At 38.0% G+C, this 27,049-nt stretch overlaps 1 long non-coding RNA gene across 1 annotated transcript; it reads right to left on the bottom strand.

Annotated features, from left to right (window-relative positions):
* Positions 1–4,116: 4,116 nt before the first annotated feature.
* On the bottom strand, positions 4,117–23,944 carry LOC120229713. Its single transcript, XR_005527821.1, has 3 exons — positions 23,703–23,944; positions 22,056–22,165; positions 4,117–4,212 (listed from the first exon to the last, which is right to left on the bottom strand). It is a non-coding gene; the product is annotated as an uncharacterized LOC120229713 (long non-coding RNA).
* Positions 23,945–27,049: the final 3,105 nt, after the last annotated feature.

Below are 27,049 nucleotides of genomic sequence, written 5' to 3'. Positions count from 1 at the left end.
TTGCTCTCAAAAATAAACATTAAAACAAAATTTTAATAAAAAAGTTAAAAAAATTAAGTTGGAAATATGTTAAATATATTTCTATCTATAAGAGCATAGTAATTACTTTCGACATAGATTTGTTTTTTTCAAAAAAAAATTTTTTTCAGTACTTTCAAAAGGCAACCTAAGCTTTTTGTCCTTGATCTCCTTTTGGTCTCCTTGACACACAGTTATAAAATCACCTAGCCTGTCATAATGTCTGATGGAGCTTGATTACTGTACTACATCAGGCCAGTAAGTGCCCCTGGAACATGCTAGGCTTCTTTGGGAAAATCGTTCTTAAACTTTACAGTTTTTGTGTTTTCAAAATTTTAATGTGATTATAATAATTTTATTATAAAGCTTAAGTAATGCTTCATGATGGGCAATGAGAAAAAAAATCTATGTTTGGCAAGAAGTAGTCATAGGCTGTCACCAGTCACGCATCCCAAATGATGCACACACACATATACATGTGCATTTTGGGAATAGACTTTTATCTCAAGGACTATTCTTTCTAAACAATTATTTTTATTTATTTTTATATATTTATTTGTAAACATTTATTTATGTATTTATTTTTGAGAGAGAGCAGGGGAGGAACAGAGAGAGGAGGAGAGAAAGAATCCCACGCTGGTTCCACGTGATCAGCACAGAGCCCAAAGTCAGGCTCAAACTCACAAACTGCAAGATCATGACCTGAGCTGCAATCAAGAGTCAGAGGCTTACCTGACTGAGCCACTCAAGCACCCTGACAATATTTTTTAAATCTAAAGTTACTGCAACTTCATTGTAGAAAATTTGAAATCACGCACAAAAAGTATATAATAGAAAATGTTTAAATCACCCATAATTCTACCTTCTAGAGATAATTACCAATAACCTATGTCTATGTGTTTTTCTATTTACTTTCTATGTATAGTAAACAGATTTAAAGAGTACATATATACATATATATGTACTTTACACACACACACAAACACACACACACACACACACACACACACACACAATCTCCTGCTTGTATTTTTTAAGCTTATATAAAAGCATAGGCATTTTCCAGAAATCTAGAACTTAGAGTCAGAGAACACATTAATGATCTCCTTGTTTAATGTTATATTACAGATGAAGAAATTAAGACATGGGTTTTGCATCTACTTTTTGATTTTTCAATGAATAAACACACAAAGAACCTGTATTTTGAGAAAGTAAATATATTTATTGATGTTCTCAAATTTAGATGTCACATTAATAAACGTATGAGTTCAATATGATAGCTACAACTACACTGTTTTGAATAGTACCTGAAAGATTACAAACAGCTTCCTGGTATATTATTTTCTTTAATCCCTAGAGTATGAGAGATACTATTACTATTATAATTCCCATTTTAACATTAGAGAACTGAAATTCAAACAGGTCAAACTGTATGCCAAAATCATATAAGATGCTTTGATTTCACACTGCATATTGGTTTTAGTATAGTATTATATTCCGGGCAGTAAAGTTTAAGAAATACAACCGATCCTTAGATGACCTTACAGTTCTGAAGAAGAAACAAGAATATATGAACAGCCAGACAAAAAAGCAAAAATACCTAGAATTCAGTGAACATTCCCTAGGGACTAAGCCCTGTGCTAATGAATTTTCTTGCATTACCTGATTTGATCTATGAACTATTTCCCCCATTTTACATGTATAAAACCAAAGCTTAGGGAGATCAAATGATAAACTGATTAAGGTAGAATTCAGTTCCAGGCAGCTGGATGACATAATCATTATACTGAATAATGATGTAAATACAATGAAGCTTCTTCACCAAACATCTTGAAATTGTTTCTGTACCATTAAATCTGACATCTTTCTGAATGTTGGAGTACTTGGAAGAAGCTTCCATAAAAGTTGTAGGGTGTTAGGTTATTGATAGTCAAGTAGACACTTAGACTGGACTTTGACATTAAGTAGCAACAAATGGATGAAGTGAGAGTAAGAACAGAACTATTGTCATTGCAGAAGTGGAAAAAGCAAGAGAAGAGTAGAAACAAGAATGTGGCATTTCCATTCAGCATAGAACAGTGTAGCATTTCCATTCACTACAAAGTGCAGCCAGAATACTGAGACCCTAGCTCGAATAAGCATTTAGAGCCAGATCAGGAAGGGCCAGGAATGCCGAGATGAAGAGTTTGGGCTTTGCCATTAAAGAAATGAGGGCCACTGAAGATTTTTAAATATGAAAGTCTAACAGTGGTGTGCCACTGGGGAGATGTGCCTGGAAGGAGAGGATGTCTAGGTTAGCATAATTGACATTGAGCAGGAGCAGCTGTCAGGTGCTTCAGCCTAAAAGCTCATCTTTGGTTTTGCCTACAGAGTTAAGAAAAAGAATCCTTGCTGTCCATGGTTCTATTGCAGCTACAGCCTGAGGCAAGGTTGGAAAAAAAAAAATAGATGTCAGTCTGGATTGCTTTTGTTGAAAAGCAAAAAAAGAGAGCATAAACTCTGCTCTGCTTTAGCAGTATGGATTTTAGGATTCACATTTCAATGGTTCTCAAGACTGGCTGCACGTTAACGTTACCTGGGGCACTATTCAAAGGCACAAAAGCTCTGGATCCACCTCTGGAAACTCTGCTTTGATTTCCTGAGGGAGGAGCCCAAGATTGAGAATTTTGAAATCTCCCAGATTATTCTAATGTGCAGCAATGGGTCAAGAACCATAGCTGCAATGGAGGAAGTTAAAATTAGTACTGTGTGTGTCTTTCCTTATGGTCTTAAAACAAAATTGCCTTTCCAAATCTGTTGTTTAAACCTGAGCATCCAGCCTCTTATAGCCAGAACATGGTCAAGTATTTTAGAAGGTATCTTTGGATGTTTTCTTTTACATTTCTGTATAACTTCACTGCACAGGCCAAGAGAAGGAAAAACATAAGTGTCCTGTCAGGGCTTATTACCCCACCTCCTTGATTCTACCTGTCTTACATTTCTCAATATATAGGGCAGGAGCTAATCTTACACACAAACTTACCATCCAGACCTACCTTTTTGGCTCATCTTTTTATTTTCCCTCCACTGACTGTTGACTCATTCACAACTATCATGTTCTTAGCAACTGGTGCCCAATACAAGTCAAACACTCTTTTCTCCAGAAGCCTTTGGTTGAATTATTCTGAAGGGCTCAGCCAAGGCAAGTATCACCTCCTTCACGAGTTTTCACTGGTGGACTCGATCCTGAGATATCATTTTTCCTCACTTATTGGTAGCTATGTCAGAAACAGGGCCTTGAGGCATCAAGCTTTTTGTATGTAAGGCTTTTATCTCTTCCTCCTCAAAATGCAATGCCTTGAGTACCTTTATATCCTGCTCAGAATAGATGCTCCATGTACCTTCCCTAACAGTCTTCTATGATAAACTACTATATTCATCATGCCTTATGTCTTCTTGTGTGTCCTGATGCTCAGAGTGTATAATACTCTCTTACTTTTGTTAATTTTCTGTTTCTCATCTGCTCATTTTAAATAGAATTAGTGATTCATGGACTGTAGCTTTCCTGAGGCAACTTCCACAGGCTCTTGGATTCTTCCTTTTAGGATAGGACCTGGAAACTTAAATGTTTTTACAGCTCCTAGATGGTTTGGATTGTTAGCCAAGTTTGGAAAGAACTTTCTAGAGCAATATTTTAATCTTATAGGGCTATGCATAAGTAATGCATTATTATACTGTGACTCAATACTCCACACACCCATAACTGAAACAAGTATATATCTATCTTTAGTATTCCTGTATTTTCTATTCTATTCTATTCTATTCTATTCTATTCTATTCTATTCTATTCTAATCTATATATTCATTGAATATGATCTATCTATTCATGATCTTGCAATTCTCTATTGGATTGCAACTATTACTTTCAGAAGTACTCTTCTAAAATCTAGCACAGAGTTACTCACATAGGTATTAAAAATGCTAGTGGTATTGATTTATATACTTTTGTTTTACTTCTAGGGAATGCTTTTTACTTAAAAATCTTTCCTTATCCCATTTCTCTCTCTTTTAAACTAAGTTATGAGTGTGAGCCACTTCCCTGAGGCTACTTACTCCATTCCAGTTCTCTGTTTCTTTAAATCTTCAGAAGTCTTGGTGCTTCCAGGAAGCATTTGTTAGGAGAACCTCAGCTCCAGCCATGGGACAAGCTCCAGCCTAGAGGACAAGGAAGTGCTTTCATTCAACACCATAAGGACCTTAACAATATCTTGGTTGTGTGTATCATATGTCTTCTTTGGTGGACTTTAGCATTCTGAAGAATACAGACTTTGCCTGCCTCTATCTTTATTTCAAGAAATGGCAATACTGCTGTATACCATTTGTTTGTTCAAGGCATAGTTGTTGAGCGGTTGTCTTGTGCCTCCTCGCTTGGTCTATGTGTAATAAAACTTGACATCAATTTATTCAGGCAGAGACCTCTTAATACACCAAGCTGTCACTTATAGCTTCCCAGTTGAGACAAGATGGTTGACACTTGCACCAAAATGGATTGTGTCACCTCTTTTCCAAAGTGAGAAAGGAAGGATGGGATCTAAGCCAAAGGTAATCAGCAATACAGAAACTTATTCATTTCATAATTGCTGATGAGGCCCTAAAAATAACTGACCAGTCAAAAATCACTTATTGCATAAGCAGAGTTATGAACAGCCCTCTCAGTTGTCTCTTCTGTGTTAAGTAGACTTAGAATGGTGCTAAGAGGACCCCTCTGAGCTTGAAGGTCTTTTAGACACTTGGCAAAAGCTTATGCAAAGTACCTTACCTTAGCATGCTAGATTTCATATGGATGCTGGTGGATGCTGCCCAGAGAAAATGTCTAGATTAAAAACTTGGTTTATGGGTAATATACTGTACTCAGGATGAAATTCCTGGGGTTAAACTTGGGCTTGCCTTTTTAAATGTTCCATTTTAGCTATTTAGGTTGTGGTAGGCTACATCATGACCATATTACAAAAATTATGCAGGAAAATAATAATAGTTAAGACAGAACATCTCCATGCAGAAAGCCTGATTTTTTATAAAATGAGATCTAGGTAAATTTATAGGACCATATTTTATATACATTCATAGACACAGAGACATATTCGTACATATATAAATACATACATACATTTATAGACTAACTAATATCATTAAAGAGGCCCAAATTCTGTTGGACACGTGTAGTTGTGTAAGGAGAGATAATGAACTCCTCTAAACTGACTATTGATATTTAAGACTGATAACTTCTTTGAATGAATTGGATTAAATAATTGCATGACGATCATAAGATACAATTTCCTTTTGATTTTTATAAATTTGCTTTACAGATTTCTTTTCATTCATTCAACAATAATTTATTGAGTACTCATGATGTGTCAGGCAAAATGCCAGGTTCCTGACATTAAGAAGCTCTTAATCTAGTCAGAAAGCATGTAAACAAAAAGATTTTTTGAATGATAAGGTTCAATAGAAAATATAATAAAAGCCTTCTTGGCTAATGTAATTCAAACCTGTATTTTGTATGTTTGTAAAGTTAGTTAAAGAGAAGAACTATAAAAAAATACAAATGCTACAAATGCTATCCATTTTGCTTAAAATCATAATTAACTAGTTTTAATGTAAGTCCAAGGACTTTTTTTATAGGCTCATTAACTGGAGTTTCGTATGGTCATCCTTACACAAATCACATCCATAACGCATTGCATACAATTTCTAATTTTATTTTTGTTTAAAGAAGTGAAAAGTAAAAAATATATCAAAAAACCATCTGATTTTGAACACCTCTGGAAATTATATTTTTGCTCTTACTCATAATTTTTCACCCATCCCTAATTGGACTTGCTTTTATCAAGTCTTTCTAAACCAATTAACTTGTTTTTCATGGAAAAAATATCTCCTTTTATTTCACACTCCTATCTCATACGTTTAAATAATATATGATTGAATTACATAATTACTATGAAAAGTTGGTCATAAACAAATTTGGGAAGGAATATGGTTGTTTTTTGGGAAGTATGCCATTTGAATGCTGGTAGGAATTAAAGTATGTGATGCACTAGGTAGTATAGGACCATCCTCACACATTCAGTGTAGCCTGTCTGTTGTTGTATAGGAGAAGGAAAACATAAGTTAACGTGATAAATTAGTTATTTGAAAAGCTGAGAGAATTCTTAGGATAAGAGGTCCTATAACTGAAAGTCCAGCACAATGGAGCAAGGGCATGGAAGTATCTAACTGGCTGCAGAAGTTAGAGACAGATTCATGGAGGTGATGGTATTAGAACTGGATTTTGAGGCCTGAGTAGAAATTTTCTACATGAAGTAGGGGGTAAGGGATACTTCAGTCCAAGGAAACATCTTGTACAAAGGCAGAGAGTCAAGAAGGATGTGCTGTTTGAGGAGGATTTAGAAGTTGGGGCTTAGTGTACATAGGATTCAATGGGCAGAACAGTAAAAGATGAAAGAGTAGGAGGATGGTGTAGATTGTAGAGGAGTATACTAATAATTAGATACTTAAGATATAAGTTAGAAAACATGATTTATTAACTTATAAGAGTAAGCAGGGTACTTATGAGGTATATACTAAGTGAATGCAAATGAAAGCAATGAAGTGCCTGCTACTGTGCATCACTTTTGGCAAAATAACCAAGTTAAGAGTAAATGTTGCCTAGAATGTAAAATATATTTAAAAAATAGAAGTTGTCCTCCAAGTAGAAGGCTTGAAATAATGCTTGTTATATGAAAAAGCCTTGTGTGTCTCAAAACTCAACATTTAAAAAAAAAATCCAACTAGAAAATGGGGAAAAACATGCACAGACATTTCAATGAAGAGGATACACAGATGGCAAATAAACACACGAAAAGATGTTCAATATCATCGGCTATTAGAGAAATGCACATTTTAAAAAATTTTTTTTATGTCTTTATTTTGAGAGAGAGACAGAGAGTGACCAGGGGAGGGTCAGAGAGAGAGGGAGATACAGAATCTGAAGCAGGCTCCAGGCTCTGAGCTGTCAGCACAGGCCCAATGTGGGGCTCGAACCCACACACTGTGAGATCATGACCTGAGCCGAAGTCAGATGCTTAACCGACTGAGCCACCCAGGCGCCCTGAGAAATGCAAATTTCAATTGCAGTGAGGTACCACTAAAATCCTATCAGAATGGCTAAATGAAAAATGGTGGTGAGGATGCAGAGAAACTGGATCACTCACACACTGCCGGTGGGAATGTAGAATAATAACAGCTACTTTAGAAAATGGTTTCTTTCAAAACTGAAAAAATCTATTAAATATCCAATTCAGAAATTCCAGTCGAGTATCTACCTCAGAGAAAGGAAGACTTATCTTCATGCAACAATATTATGCAAATGTTTAGACCATATTTGAGATACTTCCTAACTGGAAACATGGAAATGACCCATGTATCCTTTAATAGGTGCATGGTTAAATAAACTGTGGTAATCCACACCATGGAATACTATTTAGCAATAACAAGGAAAAAACTATTGGTCTATACAAAATGTAGATGAACCTCAAGAAAAGTACTCTGAATAAAAAAAAAAAATCTCAAAAAGTATAACATGATTGCATTCATGTAACACTCACGCAAAAACATAATTATAGAGATGGAGAACAGATTAGTGGTTTCCAGGGATTAAGGATATTGAGGAGGGCATGTAAAGTGTGGCTTTAAAGGGATAACATCAGAGAAATCCTTGATCATAATGGTACAGCTGAGCATACTGATTGTGGTGACAGTTATGCAAGGCTACAATTTGATATTTCATAGAACGTTACACACACACCTACATAAATTAGTGTAACTATAATTGTTAAGATTTTAATAAACTCAGTGGATTATGCTAATGTCAAATTCCTGGTTTTAATTATGTAGTAGAGTTGTGTAAGATGTTAACATTGAGGGAGCATGAAAGAATGGTACACTAGACTTCCCTTGCACATTTCCTTGCAGATTCCTGTGAATATAGTTATTTCCAAATATTTCAAAAAAGTTTTTTAAAACTCTGTGCATGTGTTATAACTTTGATATGTCCAACCCATTGTGCTAAGTGTCAATGCTCAATGATGTCTGTCACCTGGTAGTAACTCTGTGTTGGTAATTCTTGGCTAGGATGTGGAAAATCTATTCAGTATTAAATAGTTCAAAGCCATAATACATGTCATGGATCCATCTGTTACCTCTAAGTGACAGGTTCTATGATGGCTGGCTTCACAATTCCCTGAATACCTTGTATAACATGGGCCATGGCAAGACAGAATTGTTCCTGGGAAATGCATATTGATTATATATATATGTGATATATATATGATTATACATACATATATATATACACACATATATATAATACAGTGCTAGCATCTAGTGCAATAATGCTAGCATCTAGTGCAATAATGATTTCAATAGTGCAATAATGATTTCAGAAGTAGATTCCAGTGACTGATTCCCTGTGTATAACACACAGTGCTCATTCCAACAAGTGTCTTCCTTACCCATTTAGCCCACCACCTTCCCACAACCCCTCCAGTTTGTTCCCTGTGTTTAAGAGTCTCTTATATTTTGTCCCCCTCCCTGTTTTTGAATTATTTTCACTTCCCTTCCCTTATGTTCATCTGCTTTGTATCTTAAACTCCACATATGAGTAAAGTCACATAATACTTATCTTCCTCTGACTTATTTTGGCTAGCATAATACCCTCTAGTTCCATGCACACTGTTGCAAATGGCAAGGTTTCATTCTTTCTGATTGCCTAGTAATACTCCATACTCCATTGTGTGTGTGTGTACACTACATCTTCTTTATCCATTCATTTGTTGATGGACATTTGGGCTCTTTCCATATTTTGGTTATTGTTGATAGTGCTGCTATAAACATTGGCGTGCATTTGCCCCTTTGAAACAGCATACCTGTATCTCTTGGATAAATGCCTGTAGTGCAATTCCTGGGTTATAGGGTAGTTCTATTTTTAATTTTTTGAGGAACCTCCATACTCTTTTCCAGAGTGGCTCCAGCAGTTTACATTCCCCCCAGCAGTGCAAAAGAGATCCTCTTTCTCCGCATCTTCACCAACATCTGTTGTTGCTTGAGTTATTAATGTTAGCTCTTCTGATAGGTGTGAGGTGGTATCTCACTGTGGTTTTAATTTGTATTTCCCTGATGATGAATGATGTTGAACTTTTCATGTGTCTGTTAGCCATCTGGATGTCTTCTTTGGAAAAGTGTTTATTCATGTCTTTTGCCCATTTCTTCAATGGATTATTTGTATTTTGGTTTCTTTTTAAATGTTTTCTATTTATTTTTTGAGAGATACAGGGAGGGACAGAGATAGAGGGAGAGACAGAATCTGAAGACAGGCTCCAGGCTCTGAGCTAGCTATCAGCACAGAGCCCGACACGGGGCTAAAACTCATGAACCATGAGATCATGACCTGACCCAGAGTCAGACACTCAACCGACTGAGCCACCCAGGCGCCCCTGTATTTTGGATTTTGAGTTTGATAACTTCTTTACAGATTTTGGATACTAACCCTTTTTCTGATATATCATTTGCAAATATCTTCTCCCATTCTGTTGGTTGACTTTCAGTTTTGCTGACTGTTTCCTTCATTCTGCAGAAGCTTTTTATCTTGATGAGGTCCCAGTAGAACATTTTTGCTTTTGTTTCCCTTGCCTCTGGAGACATGTTAAGTAAGAAGTTGCTGCAGCTGAGGTCAAAGAGGTTTTTGCCTGCTTTTTCCTTGAGGATTCTGATGGCTTCCTCTCTTACATTTAGGTCTTTCATCCATTTTGAGTTTATATTTGTGTATGGTGTAAGAAAGTGGTCCTGGTTCATTTTCTGCATGCACACTGATTATATTTGAGTGCTATATACCATATGTCCAATCTCAACATATTAATGCATCTTTTCTTTAGGGAAAGGAATATAATACAACACATTCTAAACTAAACAAACTGAAGCCTAGTATCAACAAAGATGCTTCTCTGAACAATATCATAATAAAAGAAATCACTTCCTATGAATATATATGAATTCAAGAAAATTCTAAAGTCATTCCTGGAGTTTCATTCCATATGTAAAGTTAGAGCAATCTTCATTTGCAGGCCTATAAGGTGGGTTTCAGGGTTGTCCTAAAGATGTTATATTTTACCTACCCTCCGCACCCCTCCCGGCTCCTTTAGATGCCTAAACTTTAATAGAAAAGAGATAATACTTTTCCTTTCAGATGCAGGAATCACAGGTTCTGCAAGTCCCTCCAGGGTGGGGGTGGATAAATGATGACTTAAATTTCTTTTAAGAGTTAGGTTATTTAATGATTATAGGTTTGATTTAGAGGGGCAAAGTTCACCTGAACAGAGACATGGCCTCTGAAGAAAGAAGTTGACATAGAAAAGAGAGATGGAAAAAAATGGCTCACAGCAGGATTTGGAGATAGAGTTGTTGGGTTTAAATTCAGGCTCTGATACTTGTTAGCTGCACCATGTTTCTCCCCTTTAAAACAGGCATATTCATAGGACTAGCTTATGGGATAGCCATGAAGAGTACGAAGGCCCAGAGGCACAGTCATAGGGGCCTACAGTCAACGACAGACCATGGATGGTGGCTGTAGAACTGTCAAACCCCAACTGCACACAGGATGCCTCTCATGTACTTTTTATATTTCCCACCTTGTCTCCCAGTCATGAAGATCTATACATATTGCCGACCCTGGGCCCTGACAAGTTCCACTTTCAATAAAGAAAGATACAACTCTATCCAATACTTAGAAAAATCTTTCCAACTCACTTATAATTCCCTGAGAAGCAGTAACTCCTTCTTTCAGTTTTGAGTCTCTCTGGCAGGGTTTAGTGTGCCATCTACTGCAAGTGATCAATACATTTTTGTTGACAATCATGAAGAAACTAGAGTATCTTACAGGTTTTTTGAGTGCATGAAACAGAAACCTACTAAAGCCAGGTCAGCAAAAGGATACAGGAAACATGCATAAAATCCAACTGCCAGATATACAGTGGGTTGAATGTCCAGGACCTGGAAAGCAGACAGGCAGCCATTCCTTCTCCATCTCTCTGAGACAGCTTCTCTCTACACTTACATCTTTCATTCTCCTTTCTGCATTAGAACATCTTCCATAAGGCTCTTAGATTCTGCTCCCCCATAATGTGGGCTTGAATGTGGCTTTGGCATCCTGGTACCAACTCCAACTTGGAAGAGTTATAGTTTAGTGCCTGACAACCCCTGACTGGCTCAATCTCCGTTCTCCTGAGAATCTGAGTAAGCCTGACCCATCTCATCCAGGTATTCATCTCTTCTTCAATGAACTGTGAAAAGGGAGTGGTCATGTAGTTTGAGTGCTGCTCCCATAGGGACATTGGAATAGCAGCTTCTCAATTAGAAAGGATGGGAAGTGAGAGTGTAAAGGGTATCTGTAGAACATGGGCACAAATACTTCAGACTCCCCCCCCCCCCAGAAATCAAAAGAATTTTTAAATTGAATATGAATACAATTGCTAAGTCATTTCTAGGATAGGTCTTAGATTGATTCAATGTTAGATTCAGGTTATGAGGATTGTCCTCAGGTCTGTAAAGAGTAAATGTTCCTTTGCATTTGTGAATTCAGGGCTAGCAGCAAAAGGCCCTGCTTTAAGCACTTGACCTTAAGATATGCCCTTCATCCTTTGATAATCCAAATGCTTTTGTTACTTTTGCCCCAAATGTCAATGAATGTACACTTTTCCCTGCCACAGGTTAAGACCTCCCTAGTACCCAGGTCTTTCACCTTCTAAGGCACCAAGTGCCTGCAGCTGCCCTAATGCGCCACCGTGTTGTGGATCCTGACTCTTCATCCAATTCCCATGGTCTTGTCTCAGTCTCTGGTGCCTCAGCTGCTCTCTGTAGCACATTAAAGGCTTGCTATCTCTATTAGCCACCAATAACGCACTAATACATTCGTTCTCCTATTACCTCGGACACTAATTTGGTGGAATTGGATAGTGACAGCACATTGATGTTGTTGAAGTTAATGACCCAGCAATTTACAAGATAAGTCACATTAGTAGTCAAATTGATTGTAATCATTGTTTCACTGAGCAGAATCTGCATTAAGTACAGTATGTTGTGCTCTGTCCTTCACCACCCCATTAATGGAGAGAAAGAGGCAATCAAAATCTTAGCCTTTCATACCTTCCCTCAAGTATTTGTAATGAATATATTAGGACTTCTATCTTCTTTTACATCTTTAACAGAAATATGCTAAGAACACATGGGAAAAATAGAATTCAACTAGGCCACTCAAATAGTTATCGTTATTTATTTCTTCTTTTATTGGATACTTACTATTTTCTTAGTCTAATGATTTCCTCTGAAGGCTTCAGTAGAAAATAAGACATTGTTTCTGCTGTCAAAGAGCTCACTTTTAAATAAGAATCATGTACCTAATGAAGAGACAGTAGAAGATTCTGAAATTCACAGTGAGTGGAATAATCATTTCTGAGGAGGGAGAGATTGGAATAGATAGGAAGAAGGTTATGCTAGAGACAGAATTTCAGATAGGGATGAAAATATTGCTAAGATACCAATGATCAAGTCTTTATCCTTTAATCTGTAGCTAGAAAGTATTATTTAAAATATGCTTACCTTTGTAGTTGTCTAATTTTGGCAGATTAGTGAGTCTTGGTTTCCTCCACTATTAAATGGGAATAATATTGTTAGCTTTATATATCTTTGATAATACAGGAATGATCAAAGAGGACACAAATGAATCTTCCTGACAAAATGGTGGCATATTGTAAGTATTTCAACAGAAGCTCTTTGATTCCATGTGTGATTTAATTTTTAAAGAAAATTAAAAGCCAATTGATGCCAAAATAGAAATAAGGTAAATAGTTAGACTTAAATACATCACTTGGGTTATAAATTCACAAGATGTATTCCTGAAATGATTGCCTCATCTGTGGAATGTGTCTGTGTGCACAAGTGTGCTTATGTATGTGTATATGTATGTGTGTGCATGCATATGGCTGTGGATGCAAATCAGCTCTAAAGGCAATGGAAAGAGAGATATTCTAGAACTGTTTTGACAGTCAGTAGATTAGCATGGTAGGATGTGAGAGGGTAGGGAGGGCTTAGAAACTGTGTGGTACTACCTCTTAAATTTACACATGAAGAAATTGGAACCCAAAGACAGGAATAAATGGATTGCTCCATGACACACCATAAGATAGGCATGAAGTGTGGATTAGAACCCTGGTGAACTCACCTCTAGAAAAATACTCTTTCCACCACTTCAAGATCCTAAGGTGTCTCCTATGAAATATAATATGCATTATATATTCTGGCCTGTTTTCTGAGTAGTTTGTCTCATTTCTTAATCTTCATGTACCCTTTTAAAACCCCTTCGTCTCCTCTGTGTCTTATTCTCACTCATTTATTTCTCTAAAACATGGGAATCTTCCCATATCCTAGTCCCTGCTCATCTGAGCTTGAAGACCTTACTTTCTATGCTAGTTATATTGCCAGCTGCCTTGACTATGGCAGACAAGCATCCTGATCTAGCCTGAGCCCCATTTTGCCACCAGTTCTGATTAGTCTTCAAGTGACTTCCCTGTCATCAGGAACTGTCCAATTACAAAGCACCCCATGTCCTTATAAATTAAAATGATGATGTTTGATGCTTCCTCATTTGAACTTCTGCTTTTGTGCTGTCAGAAACTAGGGCCTGCATAAAACCTCCTTTTGACTGGGATGTCTGCCTGCTTTGCAAGCCCAAGGACCTTTAATTAATGCCAATGAAAAACTTAAAAGCAAAGGCAGACACAAACAATATCAATAATAATAATAATAATAATAATAAATGGGTTCCTTCTAGTCCAGAGAAGCCAGAAGGAAGGGCATTCAGCAACTTACACTGTGATGTATTGTGGGAATGCAACCGCCCACCCCTAAGCAGCAGCACATACCAATTATAAATATAAAACATGCTTCACTGCCTGCTGCAAAGGCGGCCTGGCAAAATTGAATGGCAAAATTACTGTCCGCCCATGTTATACTTTTCTATAATCTCATCATAATTAAAAGTTGTTGGGATGCTGTGCTTCCCCTAACCCTTTGTTGGTCTCCTTAGAGTATTTTGTGGTTTAGGATTCAAACTGTCAGGATTGGGTTACTGTGGTATAACTGTGACATGAGCCAGAAAGGACCAACAAAGCCATGTTCAAAAATTCTGGCAAGATATAGAAGAAGATGCGCAGGCGGGAAATTAAAGTTCAAAGTGTGTGGGAAAAGGCTTGTCTCCCAGGGAGTCTATCAGGTAATGTGTAAGCATCAGGATAACAGAAATGGGGTCCCTAAGAGTTACAGGATAAAATAGGCAGAGTGACTCATCAGCCTCAGCATTTAGAGACAGAGACGGTTAAATGGGCAAAGACAGAAGCAGGTGCCTAGGAGATTTTAGAGCTTTTGATATATGAAAATAGACTTCAGAGCTGGCACTAGGAAAGTAGGTGTCTAGTAAGAAGAGTACAAGTGCCAATGCCATACTAAGGTATGATAGGCTAAAAATGTTAATACTAGGACACCAGAGTAAGCTGCCTTCTACCAACTAGTGCCATACTTTCTTTCTAATCTAGTGATGAAATAGCTATCTTGAAAATATAATTTGCACTCCCATGTTCACTGAAGAATTCTTTACAATAGTCAAGACATGAAACCAATCTAAGTGTCCACTGATGAGAGAATGGATAAAGTGTGGTATATATACACAGGTATAAAAATACAGGAATCTTTCCATTTATGAGACATGGATGGAACTTAAGGGTATTATGCTAATTGAATTAAGACGAAGAAAGAAAATACTGTTTGATTTCACTTGTATGTGGAATCTAAAAACACTGAACTCAAAGGAACTGAGAATAGAATGGTTGTTTCCAGGGGCTGAGGGGTTGGGGGAAATGGGGAGACATTGGTCAAGGGTATAAATTTTCAGTTATAAGATGAATATGTTCCAGGAGGTTCTAATGTACAGCATGGGGACTATAATCAATATTTTATTATATACTTGAAGGTTGCTATCACAGAAGAGCTTTGATGTTCTCACCAGAATGGCAACAATAACAAAATGTCAATTATGTGAGGTGAGGGATGTGTTAACTACCTTTATTGTGATAAACATTTTGATATCTATCAATCATATAAATATCTAATCATCACATTGTACACTTTAAATTTACACAATGTTATGTGTCAATTGTACCTCAATAAAGCTGGAAAAAGAAAACATAATCAAACCTGGAAAATAAACCCAGAACACGTACAATGAATGTGTAGCCTCCACACACTGAATCTGATCCTCAATATGTAATCATTAGACCAAAGGAATTAACTGTGCAATATAAATATCTCTGCTAATATTTTATAATTTCTGTGAGAAATTTATTGAAATTTCCCACACCTCTAATGACATACCTGTCAATTTCTCGAGAACTGTAAAATTTTTGCTTCAGATCTTTTTAGGCTGTTTTAGAGAACATGTGTGAATTTAGAATTTGTATATAACTTTCTGGTGAATTAAATATTTTTGAATCTTTTATCATTGAATTGTGACCAACTTTATTTCTAATAATCTTTGTCTTGAAGTCTGTTGACTTCAATATTGTATCAATATTGCTACATCAGCTTTCTTTGGGTTAGAAGCTGCTGGATACATCCCGTTTCCCCCTTATATCATCTTCCAAACTTTCTATATCCTTATTAAGATGTATCTTTTGAAAATATTGTATCAATATTGCTACATCAGCTTTCTTTGGGTTAGTAACTGCTGGATACATCCCCTGTTTCCCCCTTGTATCATCTTCCAAACTTTCTATATCTTTATTAAGATGTATCTTTTGAAAATATTCAATAACTAGATTTAGTGTTTATAAAAATAATCCTGACAATCCTTGCATTTTTGTTGTTGTTGTTGTTGAAGGAGGCTTCCTGCCCAGCACAAAGCCCAATCTGGGGCTTGAACTCATAACCCGGAGATCAAGACCTGAGCTGAAATCAAGAGTCAGGTGCTTAACCAACTGAGTCATGCAGGCCCCAATCCTTGCCTTTTAGGAGTTTAGTGCACCTAAATTTATTGTCATTACTGATAAATTTGGACTTATTTATATCATCCGATCATGGCTTCTATTTGTCTTTCCTCTTCTTCAGTTATTCGTCTCTTGCTTTCTGTTGATTTTTCCCCCTTTTCCCCTTTATTAGGTCATTTTTTTCATTATACTTATAAACTATTTTTCTGGTGTGTATGCATGTGTATGAATGTATGCATGTGCTTACAGTAACCATTTGAGCATGCATTTGTAACAAAGTCTGATGACTAAAATTTTTGCCCACTTCCTAATTAATACAAGGGTCTCAGAATATTTTAAATATGATCATTCTTCCTGAACTGATCAATAGTCCATTGTTTCATTGTTGTCCAGCATCTTAGTTTTAGCCAGTTTTCCCTCCAAGTAGATATGTTTATTGTATTATAAAGTTAATATTTTGTTTATATTCTATCCCATATATTCCTCTCTGTATTCATCAGTGTTTTCTTGCATCTCATCCCTTCCATCAGGGGTAATTTTTTCCTCCTGGCCTGAAATACAGCAAGTTATCTTTTTGGTGCAGCCTAAGAAGTTTTTGTTAGTGAAGAGAGATGAGCCTAGAGTTTCCACTGTTTGACAGTTTTTATACAACAAATTCAATTTCTTTAGTGGAGAGAGATATGCCATCATCGGGTCAAGTATTCTAAAAATTCAGTTAGATCAAGTTGGTTGATAATGTTGTTCAGGTCTTCTATATCCTTACTGATTTTCTGCCTGCTTGTTCTACTTGATACTGAGAGAGAAATATTAAACTCTCTAGCTTTAGTTATAGATTCATTTATTTCCTTATGCATGGGAGAGGAACTGGTTTTGTCAGACTTATTTTCTCCATGTCTGATTCACCGTTAGCATTGGGTCTTCTCTTTGTGCCCAAGACTCACAGAGAGAGGGTCACTCTAGATGTTCTCATCCCGGCCCCTCCTCATAAACTACTGTCATTTGTTACTCAGTTCTTGCTAGCCTAGTTTGAGGCAGGGAGAGCAGGTAGGAATTCTCAGTTGTCCTGGAACAGCCTCAGCCTTAGGCAGATGCTTTGTCCCTAGGTGTAATGTGTGGGGTTTTCTCCATGACTCTGCCTCTCTCTCAGTGGTGTGGAACCTCTACTGTTCTGGAAACATGTTTTCTTGGCCCCCCTCTCTTCCCCAAAAATAGAGGTTTTGTTTTTTGGAGGTTTTTTTTGTTTGTTTTTTGTTTTTATGTTATTTTCCCCTAGCTGTGATGAATGTTCACTTATACTTTGAGAGTTACAAGGTCTTATGCTATTCTCCTAGCAGCTTAAGGCTTTTGTTCTGTAGGAAAGACACAGAAACCAAATCCAGGTGGGACTTTTTGCCTTTCCTGCAGTTGGTGCTGCTACCCCTTCCAGGGCTGTACCACATGGGCAAGGGGCTTCCTTTACTCTCTTACCATCTTTTTTTCTCCCATCTTTCTTGAGAGCCTCCACTATGGTCCACGGAAGAAAGCCTGAAAGCAGGGGTGCCTGGGTGCTTCAGTTGGTTGTGTCCAACTTTGGCCTCGGTTATGATTTTGCCCTTCCCAAGTTTGAGCCCCGTGTCAGGCTCTGTGCTGACAGCTCAGAGCCTGGAGCCTGTTTCAGATTCTGTGTCTCCCTTTCTCTCTCTGCCCCTCTCCCCCTCAAAAATAAATAGACATTAAAAAAAAAAAAAAGCCCGAAGCAGGTACTCATTTTCTTTCTGTATGTGGCTTCCAGTGTTTCCATATCCTCATGCTATGTCATACTTAGCCTTTTGCAATAGTTACAGATGTTAGCTGAGTACTTCCTACCAGCTTGTATGATGCTCAGCACTTGCCCCAGATGAGTAAGTGCTGGTGCCCTGCTCTTCTTGGATACTTTTCCTTTCCATGGGTTTCAGGCTATGCTAGCCCTGAAATCTTGGCTCTCTGATGGCTTCAAGAAAAATTTTATTTTCATATTTTACTCAGCTTTTCTTGTCCTAAAGGTGAGAATGATTTTTTTAAGCTTTCTACATCCTACACAGATGCTAGCTATTTGTTTTTGCTGTTGTCTAGTTTGCTAACCTACTTTTTATGGTCTCCTGTTCCCTGAAGATATTTTCAAAAGCTTTTAATACTTTTAGACACAGATACAGTAAACATGGTTATTTGATAGTATTTGTGCAATATTTATAAAACATGGCATCTCTGTGACTATATTTTTATTGTCTGTTGTTTCTGCCAGTTTGCAAATACATTCATTTATTTGTATTCCTGTTTATATTGACTGTGGGCTGGTCATTTTCCTTGAAAATTTATCTATAGTGTCTCCCCAGGTTGTAGGATGAAGATACTTTCCTCCAGAAAAAGTTCATATTTATTTCACTACTTTTTAAGGACTAAAATTGACTTGGGATTGGACTGATTCTCTCTCCTTTCTGTCTCTCATTCATTTCCCCTCTTTTCTCTGGTTCTCCTTGATCACAGGGCAATTATCCCCCAGTTTTAGGATCGTAAGCTGTCAGGATAAAGATTCATTCTTTATGAGTCATAAAGACTCATTCATACTGATACATCGAGACATAGGAATATGAGACACTTTTATCAAAACAATAAACTTTTTATGATAAAATATCATACCCTCACTGAATATTATTAAAAGACATAGTCTATGGAAGACTGGGAGACAAAAAGGGTCTCTTCTAAGGGACGCTCCAATCTGTGATATTAACCATCTCTCTTATACAGACAAGTAACAGCTGGCCCAGAAGACAAGTTCCTGCAATATAGGCTATAGACAGAAGACACCTCAATGCTGGATCAACAACTTGCTAAGTGGCCTCAGAAATGGAGGGTAAAAACCTGTGCAGGGACAGCATTATCACTTTGTTTGGGGACTAGGCTGGGAATTTCAATTGGCTGGAATGCATTCTACGGAAAAGGTCATTGAGACTTGGCCTGAGTCCAGCTTCCTGGAGCCAATCAGTGGTTTCCTGGGCTTTTCTGCATGCTGGTTACTGAAGCCTTTTTTCAATAAGCATACTCTCCATATTCTCCACAGGCCTTCAGCAAAGAACAACTGTTGATCTTACAAATTTTTTTTGACATAAAAATCCATACCTCTATAGCTTTCCCTAAAGCAAGACAGAGTTCAGAGTTTATCAAAATCAATAAAATTTAAGGAAAAGAATATCATTACGGCTTGGCAAATCAGGAACATAAATAAGGGTCAGCTTTCCCCATTTCCTACCTTCTAGTAGATGAGAATTTCAAGGACTGAAATTATATTTTTGTTGCTCAGACCTGAAGACTCCAGGATTGGTCTTTGAAATTCACATATTGGCTTTGTTTCAATTTGTTAAAATCATGAAACAAAAGAAGAGATTTTCTCCTGTGTTCCTTCAGGGGACTCTGCCTACTTGTACAGCAACAAACAGCCAAATAGTTCTCAGGAAATTCATCCCTGAAAGCTGTAATGTAACCCTAGCCTCATACTAACCCTGGGCTCCAGGCTTAGATGATAAAAAAAAAAAAAAAAAGCAGTGTAAATATGATTTTTATTTAATCAGAAGGGATTGTTCAGTCTAGAAGGGACTTAGGTAGCTTACCAAATTATGCAAAATGGCAAAAAATAGATTGAAATAAAGAGAAATTAGGTGAGAAATGAGAAAGAAGGAAGTAAATGGATCCAAACACCCCACAATTTTGGCTATACAACAGCATTAGTCCCCCTTAAAAAGGAAAATCTGATGAATTACACAAATTATGTAGTGCCTTATCAAGTAAAATTAGATGGACTGTTAGGGAGACCCAGACCTCTCCTAATAGTAATACTAGCTAGGATTCTCATGGAGCACCATGAAGAAGACCCTTGGTAAAAATAAATAAATAAATAAACAGCACTTTCTCAAAAGCTTTTGCATGATGACACAGTACATAGTTCTTGGAGACTTTTCTTATGGGTCCCCTCAGCATTGACTGATGACACTATATGAAAGCACAATCTATATATGTAACACCATAGGAAAACAAAAAGTATCTAATTCCTGGGAGTCCCAGGAATGTAGGAGTGTTTCTGAGTCTTGGGAGATTATAGAATGAATTCATGAAAGACATGTCCTTGAAGATGGATATTTGGATAAAGGAAATGATGATGTTGGAAATCAATATCCTATACATATTTGAAGTCTTCTAAATGTATTGAACAAATGATGGCAGATACAGGAAATAAGTTCTCCCAATAACTCTAAGTTCCTTGAGAGCTAGTGTGGTAAGATTTTGTATCTATAACACAGTATCTAGGACATAGTCAATGCTTGATCAATAGGAGTCATTGAATTAAGCCATAGTTAGAGGCAGAAAAGAACATGGCTGGCACGAACAACAGGGAGGAAACTGGCCTGGCTGAAAAGGAGGACTTTTCTTGGAGAAATGTTCAAGCATCTCCTCTTCCAAGAGGCTTTTCTTAACCACACATCTTCAAACTGAGTCGGTTATTTCTTCAAGGAGATGTCTCTCTGTTTGCTTTGGGCTCCTACAAGGGAATTTCCCCATACATTGTGACTGTTTGCTTACTGTTCTCCTCCACTGCCAGATGAGGAGTTCCCTGGCACAAGGGCTCAGAATTTTACACTGTTGTATCCCAAGTCTAAATACTCAGTGTAGTCAATTGAATTAATAGGAATATTGGGTCTGATCACTGGATAGTCCAAAGGGGTTTGAACTTCATCCCACAGGAACTTTGTTCTACAGAAAAAACAATTAAGTCCCTTGAAAAACTGAGTTAAATAGAAAACTTTTCTAGGAGTATTTGTTGCAAGAATGCAGGCCTGGAACAATGAGGGCCAGAATCATAGTAAACACAAAACTATAACAGTTGTCTCAGCAGGTAATTGTTTATAACCGTATAGCTTATGTAGTTAAAAAAAAAAGCTTGAGAGGAAGTTTTGGTTAAATTATATTTCTTCCTTTCCTTATACACACACACAAGGTTATTTTCACCAGTCTAAAATGAATGCTCTTACATGTATTCACATATCTTTAATATCTTTGGGGGAAAACTATAAAAAACAGCATTAATAAGGCAGTACTGAAAGCTGCTATGAGTTTGTCTGTTTTGAAGGGAATAAGGATAAAAGGGAAGTCACATCTCTGGGACACTGAAAAAACTGGACTTTTTCCTACTCCAACACTAGTGCTGGGAAGTCACTTAACATTTCTGTGTCTATTTCCTTATTCATTAAAGGCAGAATGTAAGATGTAAGTTCTATACCTTAGTCATGGGGCCACTGAGGGCAGGGACCTAGTCATATGCCCTGACACTAAGCGCAATGGAGATGATCAATAGATATTTGTCTAAGAATGAATAAATTATATAGTGAATAGTATAAGGTCAGGGGAAGGAATTGACATTATTATAAAAAAAATAAAACCATCTATATTTGTGCCATTCCAGTTGGAACTTCAGCTACAAAGAGAAAGGCAGTTTTTGCTAGTGTCCTGGCATTTGCTGGAACATGGTTCATTGTGAGGCAGAGACAGAGGGTACTGGTGATGGAGAAATGGTGAGACAATTTAATCCTTTAGCTGGGTGCCTTGGGAGATGTCTACAGAGCCTGGTCATTTCTGTAGAGGATTCTGGATTCCACCCAGCTTGCCAGAGGCTTCGTGTCAACAGCCAGAATTAATGTGTGTCTAATTTTAACTCAAGTGGAACAGACATTTATTTTGGGAAGACAGGATCTTTTTGAGAATGCCTGCAATTGCCCATGAGCGGGGTCAGACTGAATTTCTTGATCATCTTCCTTAGTTGGTGGGAAGATTTTATTGAACTTTCACCTGGCTATGATATGATCTCTCCCTCTAACTTTCTAAAGAATGATCAGGAGAATTTATTTTTAACTCCTCAAGATGCCTTACCTGTTGCATACTTCCTGGAGTCCATCTGGTTTACCCTTCGTATATATCTGAAGGAATGTTCTAGCAGTAACCTTTGATGGCATTTCCCCCTGTCCTCCAGGGCACAGCAGCTGTAATGAGAGGAAGGATCACCAGACTGAAGGTTAGAAAGACCAGGAATCCATTCTCTGATCCTTCACTTATCAGCAGCATAACCTAAGGCACCTCAGGCATGAGACCTGCTAGGAGCCTCCATTTATTCTTTTATAAAATATATATTTATGTAAAATAATATTGCTTTTCTTGACTCCATAAATATGCCTGGAGCTTATGTTGTTCATCTTACACCTAAACCTTTCAAGACATATGTGAATTATTATTCTTGGAACCTCTGAGGCTGATTCCACAGTCATTCTTTAAATCTTTTTATACTGCTTTAAAGAGGGAACTGGGTATGGAAAAAAGAAAGAGATAAAGGAAATTTCCCAAGAATGCCTTCAAAATAGGGTTGCTTCTATTTAGAAGCCAGTGATATCAGTAAAGACCCAAAGTAGGACAGAATTACTCCTTGGCAGGATGCTACTAGCATATTACTCCCAGAAGGATGAGTACAGATGAGTGTTTTCTCAAAACCAAGTGTTATTGTAGAAGTACTTGCAGGGTCATGGGGTAACTTATTCCATTCAAATTAAGAAATGTGTGCTGGAATCTTCTGTATGCCTGAGCATATGGTATATGTTACAAGAATAACTGTAAGAAATGGTCCTTGCTCTGAAGCAGTTCACAGTTTACTGTGGGTATATGATACAGACACAAGAAATATTCAGAGAACAATGCTGAATAGAGTATAATAAAATCTAAGTGGAATGCAACCCAAGTAGGGTGGCAGAAAAAGCAATGGAATGTCTGAAATGTCAGCTCACGTTCTGCTAGCTCTGTTACCTTCACAAAACCATTGGTTTTCCTAGGCCTTATTAGTTCATCTTTTAAATAAAAGATGGGTTAGTGTAGCCATTAAGTGTGGGACCCCAGCAACATGTATAATAGGCACAACCTTGTCAAGTTCCTAAAGCTGCCAACCTCCCTCTCCTCAAGGCCAGGTGGGTGCATGGTTTTCTTCTCATTGATCATTTTGGTCCCTGTCTTCCTTCCCCCCATGGGCCTGGTGGATATTATTCACCTAGCAAACCTTCAATGACAGCTGACAAAGCCTGTCCTCACCAAATACTGAGATGCCTCTAACAGAGAAAGCTCTCCTCAAAAATGGAATGGCCTTGGGGCACCCGGGGGGCTCAGTCGGTTAAGCGTCTGACTTCGGCTCAGGTCATGATCTCACAGTTCGTGGGTTCGAGCCCCCCGTCGGGCTCTGTGCTGACAGCTCAGAGCCTGGAGCCTGCTTCAGATTCTGTGTCTCCCTCTCTCTGCCCCTCCCCATTCATGCTCTGTCTCTGTCTCAAAAATAAACTATTAAAAAAAAAAGGGATGGCCTTAGACTCTATCACTAGCAGGACACTGTGTTTACCCCTAGGATTTGGCTACTGTACCATCTTTATCAAATCCCATGTGGATTCAAGCCAACACCCTGAGTGATCCGACCCCAGCCCAGGGGGCTTAATGAATCAGTGGTAGTAATCATGAGGTTTTTGGTGAAGAAAACTGTTAACTTACTTTGGGAATCATTCTCTTGATCTTGTTTCCTCCAGCGTGAGCCTCCATTGCTGCCCTGGCGGACGCCTCAGGTGCAGCCACGTAGCAGCCTAACGAACCACCTCCATCTGAGGGGAACCCTTGCTCAGCCCGGGGCGCAAGGAGCAGGGCGTGGTTAGACGAAGAAAGGATCACAGGGGCTGGAGAGCTGGAGGACGTCCCCGAGGAGAGGAGACGCGACTGGCTCACCGGGGATCTGGAGCCTTGCAAGCTGAGGCTCCTCACCACCACACCCCATCCGGGACCTGAGAGTGTCAGCTCCGCCCGCCGGCCCCCCGCGGAGCCATCTTCCCGCGCGCAGCCAGGACCGAGCACGTGGTGCTCAGACCCTCTGGACGCATGCGCATCACGCCCCCTGTGAGCGCCCAGAACCCGCGGTGAGATGTGTGTCCCGCACCTGGAGGAGCGGGTCTCCTCGTGAGTTCCGGGCTCCAGAACCTGCCACCCGCTGAGTCTTCGGGCTCACCCTCTCTCTACGGCCTCCTCGCTCTCCGTCCAAGTGCCAGGATGCAGTTTGAAACCAACACTGAAAGAACACGTGGCAGGCCGAGCTTCCTCAAGGCCAGGGTAGGTGTAGCGTGTGTGAGAGAGAGCAAGTGAGCAAGTTCCCTTTCTTGGAGTAGAAACTTCATGTTGGGAGAGCCACCGACAGGGCTTGAGTATTCTGATGCCCCAGGAGTATTTAGGTACGAAAATCAGTTACGTGAGGGGCACTGTAGCTACAGAGATTGTGCAAGTGGTGGGCGCTACCATTGTGTCTGCACGTTGCAGAGAAGTGAGACGTCCAAATGACCCCTGAAGTTCTCAGGCTAACGCCTATTCCTCCAGAAGAAATGACACTTTCGGTGCAAACGTGCTGTATGATTTCCTAATGAGATGGCTGATGTCACTCCATCCCCATCCCTTTTAGGGAGTCTGCCTTTTTTCTTTGGCAGCTTTTAGATACTACTCTTCCCTTGAGTGTCTGGAATGTTACAGCTTGTGTGTCCAGGGATGTTGCCGTTTGCAGTTCTTCCCAGATTTTTCAGATCCTTACAAACCAGGACTCATGTCTCCCCTTCCTCTTAGTTTAGGGACAGTTTTCTGCATTATGTCTTTAAAAGTTCTGTCTTCCCCATCCTTCCTCCTCACCCCCCACCCCATTGCTGTTTCTGTAAGTCAGATGGATTTGGAATTTCTGGATCAAGTTTTCCTATCTCTTCATATTTGTTGTACACTTTCTATCTCCTTGTCATCTGCCTGTGCGAATTCAACTTAATATTTAGCTGGTCGGTTAGGCCTTCAGCTGTGTCTTTTTTTTTCTTTTTGCCGTTATATTTTTTATTTTAAAAATCTTTGGTTGCTTGTCATAGTCACTTACTCTTGTTTCATAATCTCCTGTTTTCGTTTCATAGCTTTTTGATAGCATATGGTTATCTTACTGAGAAAATTTAAATATTTTAAGAGGTTTTCAGATTACTCTGTTATCTCTGATTTCTTTTATAATGTTAGCTTTCCTCAGATAATTGGTGGTTGTTGATTAATGCTTGTCATTAAGAAGATTTTTCTACACAACTTTCCCATATAATTTTGCATTATCCATGAGACTCTCTTTGTGGGATGGCAGAGTAGCAGGTATCTGTCCTCATTATCACCATGGCAGTGACTTCTCCTGTCAGTCTGTGTTTCTCTTTTAGAGATGTGTTTCTTGCTCTTGAATTTGGCTTTGTAGTGATTGATTTATTTTTTATATATGTGATGATTTGGTAGAAGTATGTATTTTTATAAAGTACCTGGTCCACTTTCTTAAAATCAGGAATCCAGAACTACCTGTTTCTCAGATCTCCTATACATCTGGAATTCTATAATTCTTTAAGTTCCCTTAGGTATATAATTTTATGTTGGAAAACATTGTATAGGTTTTAAGTCTTTCTTTGTTTTTCATTTCTTAAAAAGGTCAAATCAGTTTTGCTAAGCAAAACAGAATCTGTAGTAAAATATTATAAGACACTGCATTTTTGTTTCTTTGTGTTTTCACTTTACTTCTGTTTATTCCCAAACAAAACTGAAGCCATGTTTAATTTTTTCATGTGATCTAGAACTATACTATCCAATATGATAGCCACTAACTACATGTGGCTATTTAAATTTAACTTAATTAAAATGAATAAAAAACTAAAAATTCTGTTTCTCAGCACTAGCCACATTTCAAGTGCTCAGTAGCCATATGTGGATAGTGGTTACCATATAGTAAGCACAAATATAGAACATTTTCATCATCACAGAAATTTCTTTTAGACAGCATATTGATTTAAATCATTGAGGTTCCAGGGATATAAACATAATTTGTCTTTACAAATATATGTATTTATATTTATGTGGTTGTGTGATTTCACATATAGCGTTCAGTTTCTTTGGTGAATGATATTGAATATGACTAGCAAAGCACCAAGAATATAGTTCTTTAATATGTTAAATATATTTATTTAGATCCTTTAGCCAAAAACTTATCCATATGAATAGGCTGTGAGCTCTTCACTGGTAGAATTCCAAGTGGAGTGGTTCCAACTCTATTGCTGTCGATGGCTTGTACCTCCCTGTCCTGATAGATAAGGAATCGGGATTGATCACAGTAATGAAAAAGACATACATAGTCCATCTTTTGGGAGAAACAACAACTACATCTTGTAACCATTTTTGTCTGAATAATAAAACTGCTTCCATCTTCCATAAAGATAATGTGTTAGTGTTCTAGGGCTTCCAGAACAAAATAACAGACTGGGTGGCTTAAATCACAGACGTATATTTTCTTACAGTTCTGGGAGCTAGAAATCCAAGATTAAGGTGCTGGCAGGGTTGGTTTCTTCTGAGGCCTCTCTCCTTGGTTTGCAGATGGCCTCTTCACCTGGTCTTTTCTCTGTATGTGTGCATCCCTACTGTCTCATTCTATGTCCAAATTGCCTCTTCTTATGAGGATACCAATCATATTGAATTAGGGCCCACCCTAACAGCCTCATTTTAACTTAATCACCTATTTAATGGTCCCCATCTCCAAATACAATCACATACAGTACTGGGGTCAGAGCTTCAACAAATGAATTTTGAGGGAACATAATCCGCCCATAATAGATAATATCTATAGAATTGAAAAAAATCATAGTCAATTCTTCATATACTAGGACGCTAGGAGTTCTGTTAAATTTAATTCTTTGTGTACTTGGAGGACAAGTAGAAATTCTCAGTGGTCTTACCACATTATTCATTTTTTCCTTATAACTGAAGTCTGTTGTGTATTAGTACTTGTTTTTCCCCACTAATGAGGAAGCATC

The sequence above is a fragment of the Hyaena hyaena genome, unplaced genomic scaffold (genome assembly GCF_003009895.1).
Source record: "Hyaena hyaena isolate Hyena2069 unplaced genomic scaffold, ASM300989v1 scaffold_33, whole genome shotgun sequence".
NCBI lineage: Eukaryota > Metazoa > Chordata > Mammalia > Carnivora > Hyaenidae > Hyaena > Hyaena hyaena.
This window is presented reverse-complemented; position numbering and strand designations above follow the sequence as displayed.